Source organism: Tauraco erythrolophus, chromosome 7 (assembly GCF_009769465.1).
Source record: "Tauraco erythrolophus isolate bTauEry1 chromosome 7, bTauEry1.pri, whole genome shotgun sequence".
Lineage (NCBI taxonomy): Eukaryota > Metazoa > Chordata > Aves > Musophagiformes > Musophagidae > Tauraco > Tauraco erythrolophus.
Window position 1 is genome coordinate 64,760,442 of NC_141471.1, and position 12,789 is coordinate 64,773,230.

The following is a 12,789-nucleotide window of genomic DNA, read 5'->3' on the forward strand; positions in this document are numbered from 1 at the left end:
ACTTGCAATGTGTCATATGATTCTTCCTTATCTGATGATCACGATGATGCATAAAGAATAGCACCTCTCAAGCATCACTTTATTCAGTAACACACCACCTTGTCTCCCTGAGCTCCCTGACTGCCAGATCTCATGTCTTTGTCTTCCATAGGTAAATTTAATTAAACCAGCAGAAGTGGAGTTATAATAGTTCACAAACAATAGTAGTAACTAAAGGAGAAAAAAAGAGGGGAGGAGGAGAGAAGAAAACGCTCATGTATTCAGCAGCTCAATAGCATTAGATGGGTAGATCGATCCCAAAGTTGGCATAAGCAAGTGGTACAGAAGAAAGCAGAACACAAACAGCAGAATTCAAGATGTTGGTGGCACAGGAAAACACAAGTCATTGTTGTAGGAAATACAGGGGTTTCGGAAATAGGGTAGTTAAACTATTACTTCTTTTTTCTTTAAATATAGTTTTAAAATGTATCATTCTGATTTGAGCACAGGTACAAATGTGCAAGAGTAGGGTTGGCCAATGCCCATAAGTAAATCCATTCTATCTGCCCACACTAGAACGCTTTGGTTTAATCCAATTTCCATCTTTTTAATTTCCCAGCTACTCCACTCAGGCTTCCCCGGAAGGACTAGCATCAACATGATTCGTGTCTCCAAAACAAACTAATCTAGACCTAGGGAGACTCAGAGGTGGCAGGTGTGACCCTCTCCCAACATCCTGCTCCCACTCACCAGGTGTGTACGTGATGGCTTTAGCACCCCAGCCACGGTGCTCGCTGAGGAAAGCTCCCCAGGAATCGAACAGTTCGTTGCTTTCTCAGTTAAAACCATTATTTCAAATGGTATCTGGCACCACGTAAAAGCAAATGCAACTACAGGCTCAGTTATAGTCCATTCTGCATGGGAAGAAGGTCTACAGGAGTGGAAAGCCATGCTCTCCACCAACGGCAAGTCGTGATGCGTTTCTAATACTGTCAGGAAGTCACAAACCAGCCTGGAGGCACTTCACTGCAATGAGCTGCCTATCAGAAGAAATACTTCCACCTCCAGCCCAAGCATTGGCAATGCCAAATAACAGGGAACCACATTCCTTACCATTTCCACCTCTTTGCTGCCTCAGGTCTCCATTACCGCTGTTTTCTCCAGGACAGATGTTAGCCTTCCTTCCTCGTGCAGACACTGGGAGATGCAGAAGCTCAGGACCGTGCAGAAACAGGCCTTATTTAGGGCTCGGTTTGTACCCCGGCTGAATGAATGAGGAGACAGAGCAGCTGGTAGAGCTGGTGGTGCCCTAAGAACGCTGCGGTGTTACGTGCGCACAGAAGGTCACAGGCTCTGTTTCAGCTACAGCTTTGTGGCAGACCTACCTCCTCCCACCCTCTTCCCACCTCAGAATTTTAAGCTCAGGCAAGCTAAGTTTGATTTGAATAAAAGCTCACAACAAGCTATTAAATAGAAAAATACCCTTAAAGGAGCTATAGAAAGCAAAATAAAGTGTGTTTTCACTTCTTTCATTCAATTCTCTCTGCCTACAGCAGCCTTGTAGGTGGGTCCTTCATTCCAGCCAGTTCACTAACTGAGGAGCAGAAAGCTCTGCAGAGTTTCCCCACATCCCAAAGTAATTTTTTTCCATCGCCTCTGAGGCATGGCTGTCTGCTACCCGGTCCTTCAGCCTTTTGGTGTCTCGAAGACACAAGCTGAGCAGATCTGCAATGGCTCTGCTGAACTTCACCGTTCTGCCCATCCTCGCTCTCTCCCTGAATCTCTTCAGTAGCGCTCCAAGAATTTCCCCCGGAAAATCTACCCAGCTTCCTCGAGGAAAATAAAGCCAAATTACAACAAACCCCTCAAATACACAGTTTGCCATGGTTACAGCAACAGTGGAGCCTTGCAGTAGGGCTGAAAGGCCACGGGTCCTGAAGTGCTGCTGGTAGTCCTGGGTCAGGGCTTTGTTCAGCAGAGATGCACTTTTTGTGTGCAGAATAAGCCTGTGTGATTCGTTATTGTGCTGCTGTGACTTGCAATAGGCCAACATTTATAGCAGTCAGCGGAGCAATTATAGCCTTGAAGTCTGACACTGAGGCAAAAATAGGGCTGATAATTACAAAACGAGCGATTTTCAGGGTGCGAAACACTGAAGAAAAGTAGTAAATTGTAAGTGAGGTTTGTCTTAAGGCATGGAAGCAAACTCAAGCCGTTAAGGACAAAGCAAAAGCACGCGGTCTGCGTGCAAGGTATGTGCACCGCTGCGGTGGTTCTGGCTGGGATGGAGCTAATTTCCTCCCCAGCAGCTGGTGTGGGGCTGTGGTTGGGATCTGTGCTGCCAACAGGGTCGGAGCACAGGGATGGTTCCGTGACTGCTGAGCAGCGCTGACACAGAGTCGGGGCCTTTTCTGCCTCTCAGCCCACCCCACCGGCCTGGAGGCTGGGGGGGCACCAGCCTGCCCATGGGAAGGGGTGGGTGGGGTCCTGGTTTTGCTTTGCTCCCATGTGCGGCTTTTGCTTTACTTATGAAACTGTCTTTGTCTCAACCCACGAGTTTTCCCACTTTTACTCTTCTGATTCTCTTCCCCATCCCACTGGGGGGAATGAGCAAGTGGCTGAGTGTGCTGAGTTGCCAGCTGGAGTTAAACCACAACAAGTAGGTATTACTATTGCTGTCTTGGATTCTTTGTAGACATTGTATAAAAAGAGACTTTTTCCTAAATATATAACAGCCCAGATAGCTCTGCATGACTTCTTTGTATCACCTTTCCATTTCCTTCCTTCCTTCCTTCCTTCCTTCCTTCCTTCCTTCCTTCCTTCCTTCCTTCCTTCCTTCCTTCCTTCCTTCCTTCCTTCCTTCCTTCCTTCCTTCCTTCCTTCCTTCCTTCCTCCCTTCCTTCCTTCCTTCCTCCCTTCCTCCCTTCCTCCCTCCCTTCCCTCCTTCCTTCTCTTTTTCTGTCTCCTCCCATGGATCGTTCTTGTCTTTTGCTTACTTAATTCTGTGCTGTGCTAAGGCTGCCAACATCCCTTTACGCCAGTTTTGGCCTCCAGCTTTTGACGTAACTTCAAACAACCTTTTCTGATCATTTTGATAGCAAGGTTTTAGTAAGTGACTAAAATCTCAGAATCATTCTGGGACGAAAGATACCCTCCCAGTTCCCACATATTAACAACAAAATAACTCCTGGAGGAATATGTAATGTAGATACATCACTCCAGGAGAAATATGAACTTCATACTTGGGGACAAGCTAGTGGGAGTTAGTTTGGTTTCAGAACAGAGGATCAGCTAGCAAATATGAGATCATTTTAGTGGCTGTGCCCTACTTAAAGGTGAACGTAGAAAGAAAAGATGGAGAAAACCCTACCCCATTCAGCCAAAGGTAAAAATATAAAGGAGTAGAGTATCTGATGTCTAAACAAATAAAACCAGCAATGTGATGGGTGCTTGTTATTTCTCTGAATGCTTTCACTTACGCTACAGCTAGTTATTCAGTAATACACACTGTGAGCAGAAAAGTACAACTTGCCAGGGTACAAAATAACATGGAAGGAAGCCAGTTATTAGAATAATGACAGCGAAAGTCAAATACAAGCTGAGAAAAGCTTACCTCAAGCTAATGAACTGGCATATAGAGGAGTTAAAAAAAAAAAAAACCACAACACCACAAAAATCCGTATGGAAATCACTGGCAGGGCTTCAGCTCTGTTGTAATGCTCTAATGATGAAAACAAAACATGTCAATTTGAAGTGCTCAGGAGAACACGAGCATCTCTGTCTCGCAGAGGAGCAACAGGCTTTTTTTGTTTTCCAACACCCTGTTAAGGTCTTGCTGTTTTACTGGGTGCTTTGTTCAGCAACCAGGTATGGCATGGCCCAGCACAGTGGGCAAGTTCTGACCTTTGTAGACCATGAATGGCATCTCAGCACAGATTCCCACGCTGTGGCATGATTTCAGCAGCTGAAATCTGCTTTTGGCTCTTATTTCATTAGCCAAAGTCTTCCTTTGACTCAGTGACTCAAGACAACTAAAACCAGGCAATTCATTGAAGCATTTGAGTGAAACGTGACGTTTTAACGTTCTTCATAAAAAATCAATGCTAAGAAATCTGTATCAATATCTCAAGCCTCCAAAGACTTAACCCCAGCAGCAGTCAGGAGGTTTGACTGGCAGCCACCTCCTCAGGAGCTGCAGAAGAATGCTTAATGCTCTGGCAGGCAGAATCCCATTGCTATCACAAAACCAGAAGCTTGAAGAGCAGGTGACTCTGAGGTATTGACATAACAGTCTTTCAATTCCATATTATTTTAGTGTAGTGTCGCTGGGTTCTGGGTTTTGTTTTCATTTGAATAGTCATTATAATGATTTGAGGTAGGCTTTAAATCTTGCAGGATTTTTCTGTAAAAAATGAGCAATGTCTCTACATTTTACAAGATAAGTTCCTCAAGAGGAGATGGCACTTGAAGTGGAAACTGAGAAGAGTAGTCTCACTGGGCTACAGGCAGAGCCAAAGATTTCTGGGCATTTTTGCAATGTATTATCCTCTCAAAAGAATATAAAGTGAAGATACATCATTTTAAGAACATGGTAGAATGTTTAGCCCATTTAAAGTGCAGCTAATCGACCTTCTTAGAATAAATATTTAAACGTTTTAACAATGGGAATGAAAAATGCAGACTAAATGCTGCATCTGTTGTAATTCCCAAGTACAATCTGCAAAATTGTATGCATTTAATGTTTTGAGAGTGTTTTTTTAAAGTTATAGTTCTGAATCCAACGGCCTGTGTTCAGGGTAGGGAATTGTTAAATTAAACTGTCTATTGGCATTATTTTAGGCAAAAAATGGAAGATAAATTGATTTTCTTAGATGCTGGTATTCTGTGAGATTGAACATCCCCAAAGAGATTTCAAATAGAGCCTGTTGTCTTACTAATTTGCACATCATGCTTTTTCTTCTTCTTTTTTTTTTTTTTTTTCTTTCTTGATTAAAACCTTAGTAAGGGACTGCTCAAACCTTGGGAGTTGCTAGGCATAAGTGTTGGCCAGCATGTGCCAAATATGCCACAGCACGAGGTCTTTAGTTGCCATCCAGCATACTGTGTGTAAGCAATTGGCAAGCCTCTTCTCCCCCTACCACCCAGGACTTTTGTTATTGAATTGCTACGTAGTGTATCTTAGCCTAATTGAACTTATTACTTAAGGGACAACTCTGCCTACACAAGCATCCAGGAAATACTATTCCTGAATAACCATGTGTATATTTTTATGCTGGAACAAGAATGGGCTAGATAACATACCTAGATAAAATAATGAATAAACAGGTCGTAAAAGGTGTTCTGCCAGCTTCACTGAATCATAGAATCACAAAATGGTTTGGGTTGGAAGGGACCTCAAAGACCATCTCGTTCCAACCCCCCTGCCATGGGCAGGGACACCCTCCACTACACCAGGTTGCCCAAAGCCTCATCCAACCTGGCCTTGAACACTTCCAGGGATGGGGCAGCCACAGCTTCTCTGGGCAACCTGGTCCAGCACTTCACCACCCTCAGAGAGAAAAACTTCTTCCTTATATCTAATCAAAATCTGCCCTCTTTAAAAATGTTTAAAGCCATTTAAAGCCATTTAAAGCCATAAAGTTTAAAGCCATTGCCCCTTTGTCCTGTCTCTACACACCCTTGTCCAAAGCCCCCCTCCAGCTTTCTTGTAGCCCCTTTAGGTACTGGAAGGTGCTGGAAGGCTGCCCTGGAGCCTTCTCTTCTCCAGGCTGAACAACCCCAACTCTCTCAGCCTGTCTCCAGAGCAGAGGTGCTCCAGCCCTCGGATCACCTTCGTGGCCTCCTCTGGACTCGCTCCAGCAGCTCCATGAATCTAGAGAAACCCCTTGGAAAACCTGCAAGGTTTTTTCACATGAGAGCTGGTGGAAGAAGCCCAGCTTCCCAGGAGCATGAGACGTGAACTATGAAACCATGTAAGAGGAGTCAAATTCCTAGGGGTAAGACAGAAAGATGTCAAACGGAGTGGTCTGATAAAGAATTAATACTAATGACTTTAAAAATAGGGTTACACAAAGGCATGGTGGAAAATGATTGTCCTGTCTCAATGGAGTGAACGGGTTTGCAGTGGTATGGATGCAACTTCTGCTGGGCCAGGTGGCCTCCAGAATGGCCCAGGTCTGTTACACACCATCGTATCAATATACCTTGATCGTAGCATATTTGTTCCAGTAACAAACTGGAATCTGTGACTTGTAACAGAAAAAGTGCACTGAAAAATCTACCGTTTAAGAAAAAAGATGAGCGTCTTGCTGTGATGAAAAAGGGATGATACAGTCACTACGGCCATTCGATTTTGCTCATACCAACGTAAATCAGGAGTGATTCTGTAGAAATTAGAATAATATTTGCCTTAGGTAAGAGAGATTAGAATGAGACCTTTTATAGCTGCGATTATCAGGATGCGCTAAAGGTCATTTTCATTCCTGCTTTGGAGCCCTATGATAAGCTTTAGAAATACTAAAATATTACTTTTTTTTTTTTCTAAGACCATGGAGTAGGGGTAAGCTGGAAATGTGCTTGGGATGTTTACACACACTACCCTTGACTAGACGAACCTTCTGGTTTCAAGAGTTCCCCCACCTTAACAACTGAACTTGTCAAATCAGAATAAGCATTTCCTGAGCCGAAGAGAAAGTCTACCGAGGAGTTGCATCCAGGGGCACACCGCCCAGCTTCTCCCAGGCACTCTTGTTGACTTCCAAGAAGTGAATCCTTGTGAAAAAAAAACAACAAAAAACAACAAAGCTCCAGATTATTAGGGAAATCTGTTGTGTTAGTTGTGTAGGAGTATGGTTCTTTCTTTATTGCATATATTTTTATAATCTGGTGCTAGTATCTCAAATTCTTGTATTTTCTGTTGTCATTTACTCTGGTACTGTGCCCGTGTTTGTGCTTAACACTGCTATTGTAATTATGTCCATATTGGTTGGTTTTCATGTGATATATGATCCTTGTATTTTTCTCCCATTTAGCACTGGAGATATAAAAGCAGAAAGAAAAAGCTACTTAGTGTACTCATTTGAGTTTTTTTTCATCTCAGCATTTTATGTGAGCAGTTCCATTGAAAAAATAGCAAAATTTGGTTATTCCTTATTACAATTTTCTTGTTCCATAGAAAACATTAGCCACCAAATAAATGTAATTTTGATGCAGCTTTTGGGGAAAATTAATATGCTGTTATTTTTAAAAAAGTATGGAACACCAAGATCAGCCTGAAAGAGTCTCGAGATACAAAGGAACTAAGAGTGGAACTAGTTATACATATAACGGGCACAAAATTGAGGCTAATGAACTTTAATGCATCAATAAAAAAAAAAAAAAAAAGGTTGGATGTTAGGAAATATTTCTTCTCTGAAAGGGTTGTCAGCCACTGGAATAGGCTGCCCAGGGAGGTGGTTGAGTCCCCATCCCTGGATGTGTTTAAGAATAGGGTGGATGAGCTACTTGAGGATATGGTTTAATGGGGATTAGGGACGGTTGGACTCGATGATCTCTAAGGTCTTTTCCAACCTAGAAATCTATGAATCTATGAATATGTGAGTGTGCAGTAATCCCAGCTGGACAAACATTTCGAAATTCTTCTGAGTTTCAGAATGCTGGATTTTGCTATATTGTGCAGTGTCTTCTAGTCACAGCCCAAATAAGAGAAATGAATTTGAATTAGGTGGAGATGTGAGTCAGGACAACATGACCTAGCCCCAAAAGTGAAAAAGAAATTAATCTCAACATGATACAAGAGCAGATGTGTCCATTGGGCAAATCTAACACTACCTTAGAAGAAACACGTGAAGAACGTGGCCATGTACAGGGAAACAATGAAACCAAAGAAATGAGCGTTGCAAAAGAGGAAAGATGTAGGCTGCAGAGACTACCAACCTCATTTAATCTACCTTCTATGAGGCTGGAATTACAGCTATTGCAATAGGATGCTTGATAACTTATTTAAAAAATTTCCTTTCTATGAGCAATGCTGGTTGGCATGTGTCATCTTTACTTAGGGTAAACTGTGGAGCACTGGGCTGCCCGGTGCAAGGGAAAATACCACTGTCTGGCCCAGACTGTTGCCAAATGTTGGCTCAGATGCCACATTCAATGAAACAAGATACATAGGCGACTGTTTGAAGATTTCACTGAGTTTTCTTTTAAGCAAATTTCCAAAACGCACAGGGAACTTGATTCTGCTGCCCATTAGATGCATTAGCTAATGTCTTAATATAAATCCCGTTGGTTTCAGCAAACTGTTTGGAATGGGATGGTGGCAGACTAAAACCTAGGTGAAGGACTACATTCTAACTGTGAAGTGATCTAGAAAGCTATGTTGGAAACAGTAATTTAATAGAAAATGGGCAGAAGAAAAGGCAAGTGCTAATCAAGTTTTACCTACAGAACTCTTACCTGGAAAGGTGTGTTCCCCTCTTTGAGGTATCTACTTATACCTGTTCTTACTAGCAACACTTAAAAAGGCAAAAGCCCAAACCAAACCTTCTATATCAGGCACATTATTCTGAGTATAAAACGACAGAAAACAAATGGAAATGTGCCAACATCTCCTGATGACCCCATCCTTTCATGTGCACGTTTTATTTGCTGCACGCAACAGGTCTGGCATAGGAATTCCAGCATAGATGATTACTTACACCCTCCACCACCAGCCTGTCTTAAACAACACACTACTTAATATGTCTATAGGTCCCATATGAAGTGTGTGTTGTAGCAGAAAAAGTACCAAGTGTTTGACAAAATTGGCTGAGTCACGAGTGATGACTGACACACGAGGAAGTCAACAACCTACAGACATGTTGGCAGGTAAGCAGAATGGGGTGGTGGAGAGATGTCAATAGTTCCCAGAGGGAAAAGAGAGACTCTTTAGACTGGATTCACCCATCATTACTCATACCTTTACTCCATGATATGCCTGAGTGAAATCAGTGAGACTGTTATCACTGAGGGCGCCTTAAACAAAGCCAAACCAAAAATTTTCCTTATATTCACATCAAAAGACAAGAGTATCAGTGGAATTAATTGAGCCAATCTATTTAGTGCATGAACAGTCACTAAGAAGGTTGCTTAACACGTATTGTAAATCAGATAATTCTTACCTGTAAAAAAAATATTAAATATACTTTGCCAATCTGGGAAACTAATTTCTGTTCAACATCCAAATGATAGCAAGCAGTACCTTTGGAATTATTTAATCATTTATTTTAACGTACTTCTATACAGTCAGTGACTCATCCTGATATAATAGTCTGTCTCAACATAATCTAAGTAAAGACTTTTACGACTTAGTGAAGGTTTTTAACACATTTGAGGCTTAGAAACTTTCCTCACGAGCCTTCATAAATATAATCATAGTGACAACATGGCTTTTGTCGTCATGATTTCCAGTTTTCATGTCTTTACTGAAGGCCAACACCATTTAACGATGTTTTAGTTGCATCTGAAATGAATAATGTTTGAGCAAAATACGCAACACACAGTTTGAAATTAATTCTAAGGAGCTAAAGAGATTTAAAACATACATGTTTATAGGTACATGTATATTGGTGTATAATGATATATACACACACATTTATTTTAATGTTTAGCTTTAATAACAAAAAGTACAGTAGAATTCCACTGATAGCAAGATTTGATTCTAGATTATCCATAGAAAATTGGTGCGCTTTGTCTGAAAATCAATACAGGCTCAAAAGAAAACGTGATACCAGATAATTCTCTGCGGTGGTCTAAAACCAATAATCAATTTGAACATCTAAATAATTTAATTAAACCCCATAGTAATCAAATAGATACTTGATAACGAAATACCTTCATTGGAAAGTGTTACTGAGCAAAATTTTGTATCAGTCCCAAGTAGATGAGTGTACGACATTTAGGATAAGGCCTCTCAGTCCTGACTGGAGCCCATAGGTTCTACTGGAGTACAAACAATAAATAATAGTACATGTACTGTAAACTCTCTAAAATCAGTGATAATACCAAGCATTTTCCATCTTTGAAACACTGTACAGACATAAAACTATTCCTCACAACACCCCTGTGAGGTAGGTACAAAAGTATTACCCCATCTTTACTGATGGGACGACTCATCCCAATACTACAAGGTGCTGGCTGACTCTGCAAGGGGGGGGGGTTCATTCCCTGCTTCCCAGAGGCCCCACGAGTATGTCATTCTCAAGCAGAATCAGAGTCTAATTAGCGACTTGCCCACATCCCTAAAACATGTCAGTAGCACAGCCCAAAGCTGTTGGCTTTCACATTCGTCACTTTGCCACTCCCTTCTGAAAAAAAAATAAAATACTGTACGTAGGTGCTGCGACACGCACAAACATGTGTTTTTCTTTTCATAAATCTGCTGATCCCGTTAATGTCTGCAAAGAGAAGGCATTTCCCTGCGAGTGCCTACCTCGTGCAGCGGAGCCATAGCAAGAGTCTCACCTTCTTCTACTTTCACGCGTAGAAGTTACAGGTTCTCTCACTCGTTTGTGTGAAAAAGGACTGATAATTCATACGATGACATCAAATTCTATATTAAGGGGCACAGTCATCTTTTTTTAAGATTCAGCTTTCAGGACCTCCTTTAAAACCGGGATGATCCTGCGGTACGTACTAAAATATATGTATTCTCTTTTCCCTCTTTTTAAAAATAAAGTCCAGAATGCTTTTGCCTAGACATACTTTTAATATACTATATAGCTAGCCATAGCTTTGATGACGTGTAAAGTAAAGCGAGACATCTGAATCTGGAAGCATTCTCTCTTGCACCGGTGTAAACCCGGAGTATCCCCACTCCACTGAAGCCCATGGAGTTTCCAGTGGTGTAAAAGCAGGCACAGTGAAGTTAGGATCAGGATTTACATCCTCCTGACCGCCTGTGGCTGCCCTATTCCAGCAACACTCACGAATTTCCTGCCTTCATCTGGAGGAAAGAGTGCAAATGGCACGGCTGTTAGCAAATCCTGGGAGCTACACACACGCCTGATCACGTCACTGATGACTTCATCACTCATTACGCTAGTGTTACACACAGATGTAAAAACCAGGCAGCTCTTTTGACTTCTGCAGAGTTAAGAGAAAAGGGGAAAAAAATAAAATGCAGTGTCTTCCAAAAGACAGAGAGGTAAACTAGAGGCAACGCAAACACGGCACAGATGCAGCTTTAGAAAAACAAAGTATTCGCCAAGACAGAAAGGACAAAACAGGTAAAGGAACAGAAAATATCCTGAGGGCTAATATAGACAAAAGGAAGAAAAATGGGGAAAAAAAGTAGCTATGTCAATCGTTTGTCATAAATGCTCCCTTTCTAATAACTCGTGGAAAAAGTGTAAGTGGAGAGTTTGAAAGCCTTGCTGGAGTATTCGTGTTATAAAATAACCCTCCTCTCAAAAAATGGTAACTGGCAATTGTTCTGATGGTACGGAGTCGCTGCAGGGCTCTATTCTTAAACATCTGTAATTCAGACCATTTTTATCTGCGTAGCACATTCTATTACTCAATGTGTTCCTCTCATAAAAAAAATAACCCGTACATATTTAAAAATAGACACCGTTCTGCTTTCATCCTTTTTTTTTTTTTTGGGGGGGTGGGGGGAGGAAGGCAGGTAATTTTCCTCTCGTGGTTTGAACAGAACCATGACTCTCAGCCCTTTTCTGCTTTCCTTCTCTTTTGCACATCACGTTTTCTCGCAGCAAGACCCGGGGATGTGCGTGCGGGAACACAAGCACAACCCTATTGTTGTCGTCGAGTCACCAAAGGAAACTCGTACCTTCTTTGGGGGAGGTCTCCCAAAACAGAGCATCTTCATAACAAGGCCACTGAAAGATGATTAGTACAGATTTTTCTCTTTTATTTATCTTTTTGTCCGTTTCAAATGCAGCAGGCATTCATCACCGGATTATAACAGCTTGAAGGTTACTCAAACATACAGCTTTTCGCAGGACATACTTAATCACATACCTAACCTTAAGAACGTAAATACTTTCATTTAAACCAACGTGGAAAAATAATTTGGTTAAAGTTAGACATGCTTTGATAAATTAGGGTCTTGGGGAAAAAAAAAAAAAAAAATAAGAAACAAAGCCAGGGGTTTAAACGTACAAGTTATGTCATTTGGAATGAACGGATGCGAGTTGTCAATTTTTTTTTTTTTCTCTCCTGTATTTTAGAATTTGAACTACTCCTGATAAATTTGTTGCCAAATTTTATCATGCAGTGGATTGTGAATATTAAGCAGATGCTTAAACAACATGAAAAGGAGGCTTTTTTGGTAGACAGTACACGGTAAGTGTTCAGAAAGCAGTCAATTTGAAACAGTAGTCCTTCCAAAGACTGTTTCCCCCCTCCAAAATGTTTGTTGTTTTTTTTTTTTTTCTACTGTCTTGCAAGAAATGCTCTTACAATTTATTTTCACCGAAAAAAGAGATTTTGATAATTCTACCCTTTTGTATTGTTAATATATATTAGAATAGCATTTGAATATAAGGTGTCGACCTTATTCTGATTTTCAGAGGCGACGATTAGAAGTCATTGACACCAATCTACCACGAGTGACCTTAGTCTCAGATCTTGCTGTGTTATTAGAATAATCAAGGAACGCAATTCGGAAATAATATTACATCCTGCATTTTATTCAATTCCATATGACAAAAATAGTAACCTAGACTAAGACATCCATTTCAATCAGTAGATGTGTCAAGCCAACAAGATTTAATAATAAAAAATATTGGATCTAGGTAACAATTCCCAGCT